Raw genomic sequence first — 14005 nt, 5'->3', positions numbered from 1 at the left:
GATTGTAGTTGTTTTTTCAAATCAACAAAACCATAGAAAATTCTAAACGAAATTGATTATCGAGTGTTCGATAATTTGTCTCAATTAAGTTTTTGTGTATTTTGTCATTGGAAATAGATTTCACTTTTATTGTAGCATTCAAGTGATTGTTGTTAAAAGTTTATTGATCAATTTGTTCTAATTATCATAACTTGATTCTATATACGCATATTCAGACATTTCGATAGCGTTTCGATTTAGATGATTTGATCCGGGTCACTTCCGCTAGCCGTTAAATTTTTCAAAATCGTATTTGTAAAGTTTTTTAACTTGGTATCTATTCACCTCCCTCTACATAAGTTGCCTTCGTACAACAATTGGTATCAAGAGAGAGAGATAGAGAGTGATAGAGAGAGAGAGAGAGAGATAGATAGATAGATAGATAGATAAATAGATAGATAGATAGATAGATAGATAGATAGATAGATAGATAGATAGATAGATAGATAGATAGATAGATAGATAGATAGATAGATAGATAGATAGATAGATAGATAGATAGATAGATAGATAGATAGATAGAGAGAGAGAGAGAGTACACAGGGATTTTTTTAGGCAGTTCCCCAATCGGCCTCTCTATGGGTACGTCTGCCCTTAAATCAAACTCGAATTGAGATAATGAAAAATAACCTTTGCAATTGTAGTTTACATGAAAATAAATAGCAATCCATCCCTAAAAACCCTATGTTTGATGTTGATCATATCTTCTTTTCTTCCATTGATCTGAGCTTGATCAAGTCACTCAACAATACCAATTTTATCCACCGTCTCACACTACTCTTTTGCAAGAAACCTTGTTCTTCAAAACATTCACTCTATTGAATCCAAATTGTGAGTTGTTGTCACCCAAGATTTACCAAGATGATCCTCCAGTTACCTTTACTCCTTCAACCGAACCCACTATTCTTCGAAACTTTCACTCGGCTGAACCCAAGTTGCGTAATCTAGTCCAAAACCTTCAAATCACCAAAGGATATTAAAGGAATACCTCAACTTGATTTTCTTATTTGAAAACCCCAAAGATTCTCAACCCAATTTATAATTCAACAACCCAATTTGGACGTTATCAACTCTAATTCTAGATGGCACCCAAACAAAAAATGATTATGTTTGGTTTGTTTGTGTGTATGCATAGAACATAGGTTGAAGATGAAGATAACTATTTGTAAAGTCCGCGTTTTTTATCGTATGTGTCGACCTATGCAAGTCATGTGTTGACATTTTTGAAGCATACGTAGATTAGTATAGGTCACATGTCGACTCATGGAAGAAAATCTTCTTCTATGTGTCGATCTGAAACCCCTCCAGACTCTGCATATCAAACAGACGTTACAGGCTTTAAAAGTCATCAACATGTGTTGACTCATATCTTGCATGTGTCGACTCATTGAAGAAAATTTTCTTCTATGTGTCGACCTGTATGCTGTATGTGTCGACATATGCATAAACAAAAGCTACAGACTTAAAAAATTAAAAACATGTATCGACTAATACAATGTATGTGTCAACACATAAGCTTGTGTCTTGCATAAAAACACATTTTTGTCATGTAGAATCATTTCTAACATTTTCTAAATCATTTCCAAAAGCAATTGTGCTTCCTAATGCTAAGATGCACATTAAGACTTAGAGGATACCATCCAATATACATAAATGCTAAAGTATTCTAGTTTTGACATCATACAAATAGATTTAATGGAAAGTTGCATGATGACACTGAAATTCACCGTATTTTCGACTCCGATTTTGCATGAATTTTAGTAGTTTTATTGTTATTTTGTTGTGTTACTACTATGTTTCTCTTTGATTTTAGGTTTTTTACTTTAATCGGAGCCCCGATCGAGAAAAGGAGTGAAAATGAGCTAAAAAGACTAAAATTCAGCATTTTGCACTTGTGGCTCTCACTGTGGCTGGCGCCATAGACCCAGCCATGACATGTCACAGCTCAACTTCCCTCAACTGCCCTGTTCCCCACTACTTCCACTAGGGCGCCATAATTTGGCCTTATGGCGGGCGCCATGGACTTGTGGCGGGCGCCACAAGAGGAAAAGTTGTCCCTCCCAAATTTAAACTGAAGGGCATGCTTGTCATTTCCATCATTTTACTTGCCTATAAATAGAGACTCAAATTCATTTGTTTAATCATCCAAACTTAGAGAAGATGCAAACTTAGAGCAAACTTAGTTTCACTTAGGCATATATTCAGTATTTTAAAGTGGTAATCGCTTCGCATTGGGGTGTTACCACAATTGTGTAATCAAGTCTGTGATCGAGTCTGTAATCGAGTTTGGAGAACTTTGGAAGGAAGTTAATCCTGCCGCCATTTTCATTTCCGCTTTGCATTTTATTCGACACCTCCAATTGGAGCAGGTTTTTATTTCCTTACCTTTATCTATTTATTTCCCGCACTTTCTTTACTTTATTTATTTCTCGCACTCGCTTTACTTTATTTATTTCCCGCACTGTCTTTACTTTATTTATTTCTCGCACTCGCTTTTCTTTATTTATTTCTCGCACTCGCTTTACTTAATTTATTTCTCGCACTCTCTTTACTTTATTTATTTCCCTCACTCGCTTTACTTTATTTATTTCTCGCACTTGCTTTACTTTATTTATTTCCCGCACTCGCTTTACTTTATTTATTTTCCGCACCCGCACTACTTTTATTTACTTTCCGTACTCGCACTACTCTTATTTAAATTAAATGCACCTTTACTTTACCATGTCTAACTAAATCTATAAGGTTAGAATGTAAGGATCGTAATTGAACCGATAATATGTACCATTGTTCGTAGAAACACTTAAGGGCTATTTTAACTTTCAACTTTAGTTTTCCTGCACTTAATTTCTGTTGGGTAAGATCGAAAGTCATCCAACGTCTATTTAAACTTAATTGTTTTTAACTATTTCAAATACAGCGAAAGCGCTTTGTTTAGTTCATTAGGAGTTTTTAACTTAAGAAGAAAAGATATCTTAAAAATATTTTCGGACGCGTTTATAAGTTTAGAGTCTGGTTCGTGAGAACCTCTTTTGGTTAAGAAATTCGGGTTAAAATACTTTTCAACTTGGTCAAGATACTATATTTCTTAAAAATAGGTTTACTACTCTAACTCAATGCGCACCTTTTTATAAGTGACAATGAGAGGGTTTGATTAGGGAGTACAACTCGATTCTGAATACGCGAAAGCGACAGTTCCTGTTATATTGGTTCTTTTCAAAGTAGGAAACACTGCCCATAAGTAGTTTTATTAGCAAGTACTTGGATTATTAATTGATTATGTGAATTACATTCGAGCCTGTCTTTATCAATTGAATTTTATTTAATACTTTACTTTTCATTGCACACTCTAATAACCCCTATTTTGATTACCTTAGCTAAACACCATAACAATAGATTACGATAGATTGACACTTGGTCTCTGTGGATTCGACAATCTTTTATATTACTCAGATGCGTTCGTATACTTGCGAAAAGCACGCATCAAGTTTTTGGTGCTGTTGTCGGGGACCAATTTCGTCAAATTTCATTACCCTGTTGTTATATCGTTTAGACTTAGGTTATTTACCGCCGGTCAATGCGAAAAGCTCGCAGCACTGGAAGCTTAGTATATCCTCTAGCGGAACCTGAACGTTACGCTCGCGCACGTTTATTCTTTCATAGAATTAGGAGAGTTATGGCCGAAGATCAAAACCAAAGACCTCTTAAGGACTTCGCCCAACCATCCAACGAAGAACCTAGTTCTAGTATAGTAAACCCAACCATCCCAGCTAATAATTTCGAACTTAAACCTTCCCTATTGCAACTAGTGCAACAAAGACAATTCGCAGGTCTCGCTACTGAGAACCCAAACCAACATTTAAAAATCTTTCTCCATTTAGCAAACACTTTTAAAACCAATGGAGCTTCTCCTGAGGCAATACGTTTAAGATTATTCCCCTTTTCCCTCAGAGATAAAGCCCTATCATGGTTAGATTCCCTTCCACCCAATTCCATTACGACTTGGGATAACCTTAGAAGAGTATTTCTTGCTAGATACTTTCCCCCAAGTAAGACCGCCGTTCTTCGAAACCATATAACTGGATTTACCCAGAACCAAGGAGAATCGTTGTTCGAAGCTTGGGAGAGATATAAAGAGTTGTTAAGAGCATGCCCACATCATGGTTTAGAAAATTGGTTAATCATTCAGACCTTCTATAATGGACTTCACTATAACTCTAAGATGACCATCGACGATGCCGCAAGCGGTGCACTGATGAACAAATCTTATCCTGAAGCTAGTGCCCTCATCGAAGATATGGCTCAAAACCATCAATCATGGGGAGTCGAACGAGTGACGGTTGAGAAGAAGGAAGCCCAAGGAGGAGTGCATGAACTAAGCTCTATAGACATGATGCAAGCTAAAATGGACGCATTACCCCTTAATGTCGAGCATATGTGCATAAACCTGAATACTGCAACCGCATTTTCGTCGGATTGTGAGATATGTGGAACCAAAGGAGACCAATCTGCAGAATGCAGTCTTTTAAACGAAACCCACTCTGAGCAAGTGAACTACACCCAAGGGAACCCATATTCAAATACCTATAACCCTGGATGGAGGAATCACCCGAAATTCTCCTATAAAAACAATAACCCTATCCAAAATAATGCACCTCAGAGACAACCTGGTTATCAAGCCCCAAGACCAAATCAACCTATGCAACCTGTACCACCAAAGCCGAGCCTTGAAAAAATTATGGAAAATTTTATCATTGCTCAAACCCAACAAAACAAAGAGTTCATGAACCGAAACATTCACGTTAACGAACTGATTACCCAGTTAGGAACCAAGGTTGACCAAATAGTTACTCACACCAAGATGCTTGAAACCCAGATCTCTCAGGTAGCTTTAAACCAAGCCCCTAATACTACACCTGGAGGACAGTTCCCTGGACAACCTCAACAGAATCCGAGAGGACAAGCCAATACCATTACCCTACGAAGTGGGAACGCTTATGATGAGCCACCAAACCCAAGATTGAGCGAACCCGAAACTTCTAAGGAATATACCAATCTCACGGACGAAGTAAAGGAACCAGCGGAATCTGAAAAACAGGAAGGTCAAGGAAAAGGAGAAAAACCTAAAGATAAAACTTATATACCACCCCCGCCATATAAACCACCCATACCATATCCGTAAAGACTCAAACAATCCCAGATCAATAACCAATATCAAAAATTTATTAAAGTTATAGAAAAACTTCATGTAGAAATCCCTTTCACATAATCCATCACCCAAATACCTTCTTATGCAAAGTTTCTCAAAGACATCCTTACCAACGAACGTAGACTTGACGATCCGAAACCCTTGGAATGTAATTCTATTTCCGAGAATAAATTAGCTAAAAAAGATAAAGATCCTGGAAATTTCTCCATTCCTTGTCTTTTGGGTAGTCATGTCATCGAAAAAGCTTTTCTAGACTTAGGAGCTAGTGTGAGCTTAATGCCTTTAGCGGTTTGTGAGAGGTTAAACTTAGGAGAATTACATCCTACTAAGATGTCACTTCAGTTAGCCGATAGATCTGTTAAGTATCCGATAGGAATTTTAGAAGATGTCCCTGTTAGGATAGGTCAGTTATTTATCCCTACTGATTTTGTTGTCATGGACATCAAAGAGGACAATGATATACCAATCCTTCTAGGTAGACCATTCTTATCAACTACAGGAGCCAAAATAGATGTCAAGAGAGGAAAGTTGACCTTTGAGGTAGGTGACGAGAAAATAGAATTTATACTTTCAAAATTTCTTATGGCACCTGTGATGGGAGACGCGTGATATGCCTTAGATATCATTGATGAATGTGTTAGGGAATTAGAACAAGAAGAAATTATAAAAACAATTAAGTTACCATCAACCCCCATACTGGAAGATGATGACTTTAAGAAACCCTACATCGATGACAACCTTTACGAATGTTTATCCCATACCCCAGATCCTATGCCATGCCCTAAGAAACCAACCTTAGAACTTAAGGAACTGCCTAAGAATCTGAGATATGAGTTCCTCGATGAAGAGATGAACCGTCCAGTTATAGTCAGTGCTACCTTAAGCCAAGAGGAAACAAACCAACTTTTAGACATTTTACGAAGATATCCCTCAGCCTTAGGATATAATATCTCTGACCTGAAAGGTATAAGCCCATCTGTATGCATGCATCGGATTTCGCTCGAAGAAGATTCAAAACCCTCCAGAGAACATCAGAGAAGAATAAACCCTATAATAAGTGATGTTAAAAAGGAAGTTCTTAAGTTACTTGAGGCAGGTATAATCTACCAGATCTCGGATAGTAAGTGGGTGAGCCCTGTGCATGTAGTACCTAAAAAGGGAGGCATCACAGTCGTGCAAAACGATAAAGGCGAACATGTAGCAAAACAAATAGAAGGAGGATGGCGGATGTGTATAAATTATAGAAAATTAAATAAAGAAACCAGGAAGGATCGTTTCCCTTTACCATTTATAGACCAGATGTTGGAGCGTCTAGCCAGACACTCTTACTTCTGCTATCTAGATGGATACTCTGGATTCTTCCAAATACCTATCCACCCCGAAGATCAATAAAAAACTACCTTTACATGCCCTTATGGAACTTTTGCCTACAGACGAATGCCATTCGGCCTCTGTAATGCCCCAACTACTTTCCAACGCTGCATGATGTCAATCTTTGCAAATTACCTAGATGGTATCATGTAAGTGTTTATGGATGATTTCTCGGTTTGCGGATTTGATTTCCACAATTGTCTTGCTAACCTTGAAAAAATCTTGGAGAGATGGGTGGAGGTAAACCTCGTGCTAAACTGGGAAAAGTGTCATTTCACGGTGACCGAAGGAATTGTTCTAGGACATATAGTTTCCAAAAAAGGTATAAAGGTAGATAGAGCTAAGATAGAAGTTATAGAAAACCTAAAACCACCCAAAACTATCAGAGAAGTCTGAAGTTTTCTTGGACATACTGGATTCTACCGGCGTTTTATCAAGGACTTCTCCAAAATAACTAAACCCTTAACTGGCCTTTTAATGAAAGATGTTGAATTCATTTTCAATGAAAAATGTAATGAAGCCTTTAATCTTTTAAAGCAAGCATTAGTATCAGCACCCATTATGAAACCACCTAATTGGTCAGAACCTTTTGAGATAATGTGCGATGCTAGTGATTATGCGGTTGGAGCCATTCTAGGACAAAGGAAAGATAAAAAATTACATGCAATTTATTATGCCAGTAGAACCCTAGACGCTGCCCAACTTAACTACGCAACAACTGAAAAAGAATTACTCGTTGTAGTCTTCGCTATAGACAAATTTAGATCTTATCTAGTAGGAGAAAAAATTATAGTTTACACCGATCATGTTGCCATTCGTTACCTATTAAGTAAAAAAGATGCCAAGCCCAGGTTACTCCGATGGATTCTGTTACTACAAGAGTTTGATTTAGATATAAGAGATGAAAAAGGCACTGAAAATGTAGTAGTTGATCACCTTTCTAGGCTAGAACATCTAAAACCAGACTTAGTACCCATAAATGATGATTTCGCCTACGATAGACTGATAGCTAGACTAGAAACCATTGAAGACGATAACCTAGGGACTCATGAGCACTCCCAAAATTCCTTAGCAGTAAGTAACGTACCATGGTATGCAGACTTTGTGAATTACCTATCTGCTGATATCGTACCCCCTGTTCTTGACTACCACCACAAGAAGAAATTCTTCAACGATGTGAGAAACTTTTATTGGAACGAACCGCTCCTTTTTAAAAGGGGTAAAGATGGCATTTTTCGCCGTTGCGTTCCAGAAGAGGAGGTAAATAGTATAATAGAGCATTGTCACTCTGCACCCTATGGTGGACATGAGAGCACCTCTAAGACATACGCCAAGATTCTTCAAGCTGGCCTATTCTGGCCTACCATGTGGCGTGATGTCTATGCTTACATTGTCAAATGTGACAGATGCCAACGCACTGAAAACATTTCAAGATGTGACGAGATGCCTCTAAGAAACATTTAGGAAGTAGAACTCTTTGACGTATGTGGTATAAATTTCATGGGACCTTTCCCACCATCCTTAGGAAACAGGTATATCTTAGTAGTTGTAGACTACGTGTCTAAGTGGATTGAAGCTATAGTTGCACCCACAAACGACACTGGGGTGGTGATCAAGCTATTTAAAAACTATATATTCCCTAGATTTGGAACACCATGTTCAGTCATAAGCGATGGAGGATCACACTTCATATCGAGAATATTTGATAAACTTTTAAGAAAATATGGAGTTAGGCATAGAGTAGCAACACCATACCACCCACAGACTAGTGGCCAAGTAGAAGTATCCAATAGGGAGATAAAACAAATCCTAGAAAAAATTGTTTCTATGTCTAGGAGAGACTGGTCTCAGAAGCTTCAAGAAGCATTATGGGCCTACCGAACCGCTTTCAAAACCCCTATAGGAACAACTCCCTACCAACTAGTCTATGGAAAATCCTGTCACTTACCTTTCGAATTAGAGCATAAGGCTTATTGGGCCATTAAAACTTTGAATTTAGACTACCTGACCGCTGGTGAGAAGTGTATCCTGGACATTCACAAACTAGAAGAACTTAGGCAATCCGCCTACGAGAATGCCAAAATTTACAAAGAGAGAACAAAAGCTTGGCACGACAAAAGAATAGTAAATAAAAACTTCAATATAGGCGACCATGTTCTCCTTTTCAACTCTAGGTTACGACTCTTCCCTAGGAAGCTACGCTCAAGATGCACTGGCCCTTTCGAAGTATCCAAGATTCGGAGATCCGGAGCCGTAGAAATCAAGAACGAAACCTGTAGTCCGTTCATTGCAAATGGACAAAGACTGAAGGTCTACGAAGGAGGAGACATTCCAGCATACTAGTCAAGCCACACTCTGATTGATCCTTCGATTCTTACTACTGCAGGTGTATAAATTCTGATCGTCAAGCTATTGACGTTAAACAAGCGCTGTTTGGGAGGCGACCCATGGTTTTTATTTTTTTTTACTTTTTTTTTGCATTTACTTTACTTTATTTTAAATTTTAGTTTTTATCATATTTTCATCGAGACTAAATATTTGAATGCTTTGTATTTTCAGGATCCATTTTCCTAACTTTTACAGGATGTAGGACTTCGACGATATGCACGTAGCCTATAGAGATGATGCTCAGAGAGAGTGCTACATAGCTCTTTATTAGCGCCCTAGGGCGCCCACACGCTATCCAGATCAGCACTGCATGAAAGCCCTGGGTATCGAGTCGTGTATCCGATTTCTGAGCCACCAGCTTCATTGGGACGAGTTCGCTGACGACCTGAGTAACACCTACAGGAACTTAACATTGGAATTCCTCGGTTCATTTGATTATGACTCGTACTCTGGACCAAATGGGTATGTTGCTTTCAGGCTCTTTGGAGTTGAGTACTCTTTCAGCCAGAAAGAGTTTGGTGACCTATTGGGTTTCAAGACCACTCCTGACGCTATCCCTGAGGCACCTATGGGATACTTTCTGGGTAAGGAGGTGGAAAAGTTCCGGAGTGATATATCAGGTGGAGGGAGTCACGAACCTTCTATGCAGTTGTCCCAGGCTATACATAACCCCGCTTTTAGAGACTTCCAGATGATACTGGCACATTCCTTCCTAGGAAGACCGGATGTTAAGACATTACTGAGTGAGGACGAAATCTTCCTACTATTTTGTGCATCCCTGTATCGCCCAGTAGCATGTGGGAACTTTCTGTTGTGTGGCCTCAGCGGTGTTTCTAGATCGACCGAAGGAGTCATTCATGTAGGAGGGATCATCACACAGATTGTTATCGCTTTAGGTCTATCTCGCAAGTTGTTACATCTCCGGACCTACTGTGGGTACACTACCATGGATATCAACTTTTGCTTGACCAAAGGGTTGATGAGGAGAGCCTCCTTCCACCCATGTCAGCTCAGATTGCTGGAAGATAGCGAGGCGATTCATTATTTTACACTGCCTGATCCTATGATGACTAGTGTGCATGATCCAGCTAACTGGAGTTATTCCTTGGAGGGCCAGGGAGAGACTATCGAGGAGCCGAGATCCCCACCTATTGCTGAGTAGACCCCTACACCGCCTTCGCCCAGGATCACTGTACTTTCTAACAATTTATCATTGTAGACTCCAGACATCCGCACCCAGATCGCAGAGTGTCGTCGAGAGATTGTCGGGCTTAGACAGGAGGTGGATGACCTCACCTTACAGATGGGAGTATCTGACCTCACACACGCTACCGAGGCCGACTGTTTATACCAGGAGATCGCAGAGCTTAGGCAGGAGATAACCATTCTCCATGGATCTACTCAGGAAGACGAACCCCCTACTATATGATCTTACCATCTCATTTTATTTTGTGTCATTTATGCTTATATTTCTCGCATTTACATAACTTATTTTATATCATTGCATTTGGGATATTTTTCTTAACTATGTTTAGCACATTGATATTTCTAGGGTTTAGGGTTTATGTTTGTTAATTATGTTTATATTTTTATTATAGTTTAGTTATATTAATTGTTTATTTAATTTTTTAATTTTTTAATTTTTTTTAATTTTTTTTTAGTCTAATGTTTTAAATTTTATTTTTATAAAATTATGCAAGCCTTATGTCACTAGGAAAATACAATGCAAATGCTATCCAGACCCCTCAACCAAAAAGACAATGAGAATGAAGAATATGATCGGAGAGAGAGATCTCTCGCACTTCATGTGTCCCCCCATCACCCTTCACCACCACACACCGCACCATCTTCTTCTTTTGCAGGTACTGCTCCTGACTTCTATATTACAGAGAAGATGTGGAGTGACCACATGGCTAAAGAGCAAAGGCGTGACGACCTACTCTCTACCATCCAAACAACAACTGGCGGATAACATGAACTTCATGCAAGAATCGCAGCGGAGGACAGATAGATCCTATGACACTGTTTTACAGTTCCTGCTAACGATCATAAATACGCAAGCCCGTCAGCAACACTACCACCGTCAACATACTGCACTCATAGAAAACACTCAGGGTTCCATTTTGGATAACCTTCGAGAGTGAGGACTGCTCAGGATGCCTTACAGGCCAGGATGGATCAGAGAGACAGTCGTCGTACCCGATCCTGTCGTCCCCCTCAGGATGGCGAAGGCACCAATGGTTAGTAGTAGGATGTCAAGTGACTCTCCCCTTATCTTATTTCGAAACATTGGGGACAATGTTCGATTTAAGTGTGGGAGGAGACTTTATCGCTTTTCTTTGTTGTTTTCAGTTAGTTTGTTTATTTTCTTTGCTGTTTTTAGATAGTTTATTTATTTTTATTTATTGCTTTTTAGTTGCTTATTTTGCTTTTAGTGTTTTAGATAATGCATGAGTCTGACGAGTCACCAATATAGTGTATCTTTAGTACAATCTAATCTCCTCATACCTTTAGCCCTACCAAACATTTTTTGCAAAAGAAAACAGTGTTATTCTGAAAGTTTTTGGGTTTTAAAGACGGGTTTGAGTAACGATGCGGTGACTTGGGAGAACTTTTTGAAACATCAATATTGTTTTAGCACCATAGACTTCGTAAATATAGGAATCATTCCCGAAACCCCATATACCATGGCCTTAATCATCATTTTAGTATAAGTCCTCAGTAGTTTATCCCAGCAGTCAGCTCCGGCCTACGCATCCTCTACGTAGGGGACCGATGAACATAAGTGAATGATCCAGTGAAATCAATAAATAAAAGAAAGCAAAAAAGGCAAATCCGGTATAGGTGACCCTCACAAAGTCATTTAAACCAAAGAGTGGTAAAAATCTGCTACAAAAAGAAAAAGAAAAAGAAAAACTTATCCGCTGTTAGTTGGTTCAGAGGTATCTGGCACTGAACTCGGTAGGGCGGATTATGATCCAATCCCCCACAACTGCAGTTGGGTCAAATAAAAGGGTTTACACATATTTATGTGCCAGGAACCCCATGTTTGGATCATAATCACTAACAGGTCACTCTTCTATGAAGCATTTACGGATAACGGGCTTAATGTGATTGCGCCTGAATAAAAAGGACACAAAAAGAGATGAAGAGGCAGGCCTAGGTATTGTGGGATAATATGGGTTGGTTAATATAGGAATGAAGTTTATGTCCGTGTTTGCGGATAAGTGTCATCATGATACCCTTAGTTCACTCAATTAGTACCTATCACTATATTCCGACTTGAACTTAGAAATCTTTCTAGCCCGAATTACTCGTTGACACCTGTTCTTCTTCTATGAGCTTTTTAGTGTTTTTCTTGAGGAAAAGCAAAGGTTTAAGTGTGGGAGAGTTTGATGACACTGAAATTCACCGTATTTTCGACTCTGATTTCGCATGCATTTTAGTAGTTTTATTGTTATTTTGTTGTGTTATTACTATGTTTCTCTTTGTTTTCAGGTTTTTACTTTAATCGGAGCCCCGATCAAGAAAAGGAGTGAAAATGAGCTAAAAAGACTAAAATTCAGCATTTTGCACTTGTGGCTCCAACTGTGGCTGGCGCCATAGACCCAGCCATGACGTGTCACAGGTCAACTTCCCTCAACTGCCACGTTCCCCACTACTTCCACTAAGGCGCCAAAATTTGGCCTTATGGCGGGCGCCATGGACTTGTGGCGGGCGCCACACGAAGAAAAGTTTTCCCTCCCAAATTCAAACTGAAGGGCATCCTTGTCATTTCCATCATTTTACTTGCCTATAAATAGAGACTCGAATTCATTTGTTTAATAATCCAAACTTAGAGCAGATGCAAACTTAGAGCAAACTTAGTTTCACTTAGGCATATATTCAGTATTTTAAAGTGGTAATCGCTTCGCATTGGGGTGTTACCACAATTGTGTAATCAAGTCTGTATTCGAGTCTATAATCGAGTTTGGAGCACTTTGGAAGGAAGTTAATCCTGCCGCCATTTTCATTTCCGTTTTGCATTTTATTCGACCCTTTGATTGGAGCAGGTTTTTATTGCCTTACCTTTATCTATTTTTTTTCCCGCATTGTCTTTACTTTATTTATTTCTCGCACTCGCTTTACTTTATTTATTTCCCGCACTGTCTTTACTTTATTTATTTCTCGCACTCGCTTTACTTTATTTATTTCTCGCACTCGCTTTACTTTATTTATTTCTCGCACTCACTTTACTTTATTTATTTCCCGCACTCGCTTTACTTTATTTATTTCTCGCACTTGCTTTACTTTATTTATTTCCCGCACTCGCTTTACTTTATTTATTTTCGTACTCGCACTACTTTTATTTACTTTCCGCACTCGCACTACTTTTATTTAAATTAAATGCACCTTTACTTTACCATGTCTAACTAAATCTATAAGGTTAGAATGTAAGGATCGTAATTGAACCGATAATCTGTACAATTGTTCGTAGAAACACTTAAGAGCTATTTTAACTTTAAACTTAAGTTTTCCCGCACTTAATTTCCGTTGGTTAAGATCGAAAGCCTTTCAACGTCTATTTAAACTCAATTGTTTTTAACTATTTCAAATACAGCGAAAGCGCTTTTGTTTAGTTCATTAGGAGTTTTTAACTTATGAAGAAAAGAGATTTTAAAACTATTTTCGGACGCGTTTATAAGTTTAGAGTCTGGTTCGTGAGAACCTCTTTTGGTTAAGAAATTCGGGTTAAAATACTCATCAACTTAGTCAAGATACTATATTTCTTAAAAATAGGTTTACTACTCTAACGCAATGCGCGTATTTTTATAAGTGACAATAAGAGGGTTTGATTAGGGAGTACAACTCGGTTCTGAATACGCGAAAGCGACAGTTCCTATTAAATTGGTTCTTTTCAAAGTAGGAAACACTTCCCATAAGTAGTTCTATTAGCAAGTACTTGGATTATTAATTGATTATGTGAATTACATTCGAGTCTGTCTTTATCAATTGAATTTT

At 38.5% G+C, this 14005-nt stretch overlaps 1 non-coding gene across 1 annotated transcript; it reads right to left on the bottom strand.

Annotated features, from left to right (window-relative positions):
- Positions 1–4096: 4096 nt before the first annotated feature.
- On the bottom strand, positions 4097–4203 carry LOC127124841 (small nucleolar RNA R71). Its single transcript, XR_007804319.1, has one exon. It is a non-coding gene; the product is annotated as a small nucleolar RNA R71 (small nucleolar RNA).
- Between the last annotated feature and the right edge of the window lie 9802 nt (positions 4204–14005).

The sequence above is a fragment of the Lathyrus oleraceus genome, chromosome 2 (assembly GCF_024323335.1).
Source record: "Lathyrus oleraceus cultivar Zhongwan6 chromosome 2, CAAS_Psat_ZW6_1.0, whole genome shotgun sequence".
Taxonomy (NCBI): domain Eukaryota; kingdom Viridiplantae; phylum Streptophyta; class Magnoliopsida; order Fabales; family Fabaceae; genus Lathyrus; species Lathyrus oleraceus.
This window is presented reverse-complemented; position numbering and strand designations above follow the sequence as displayed.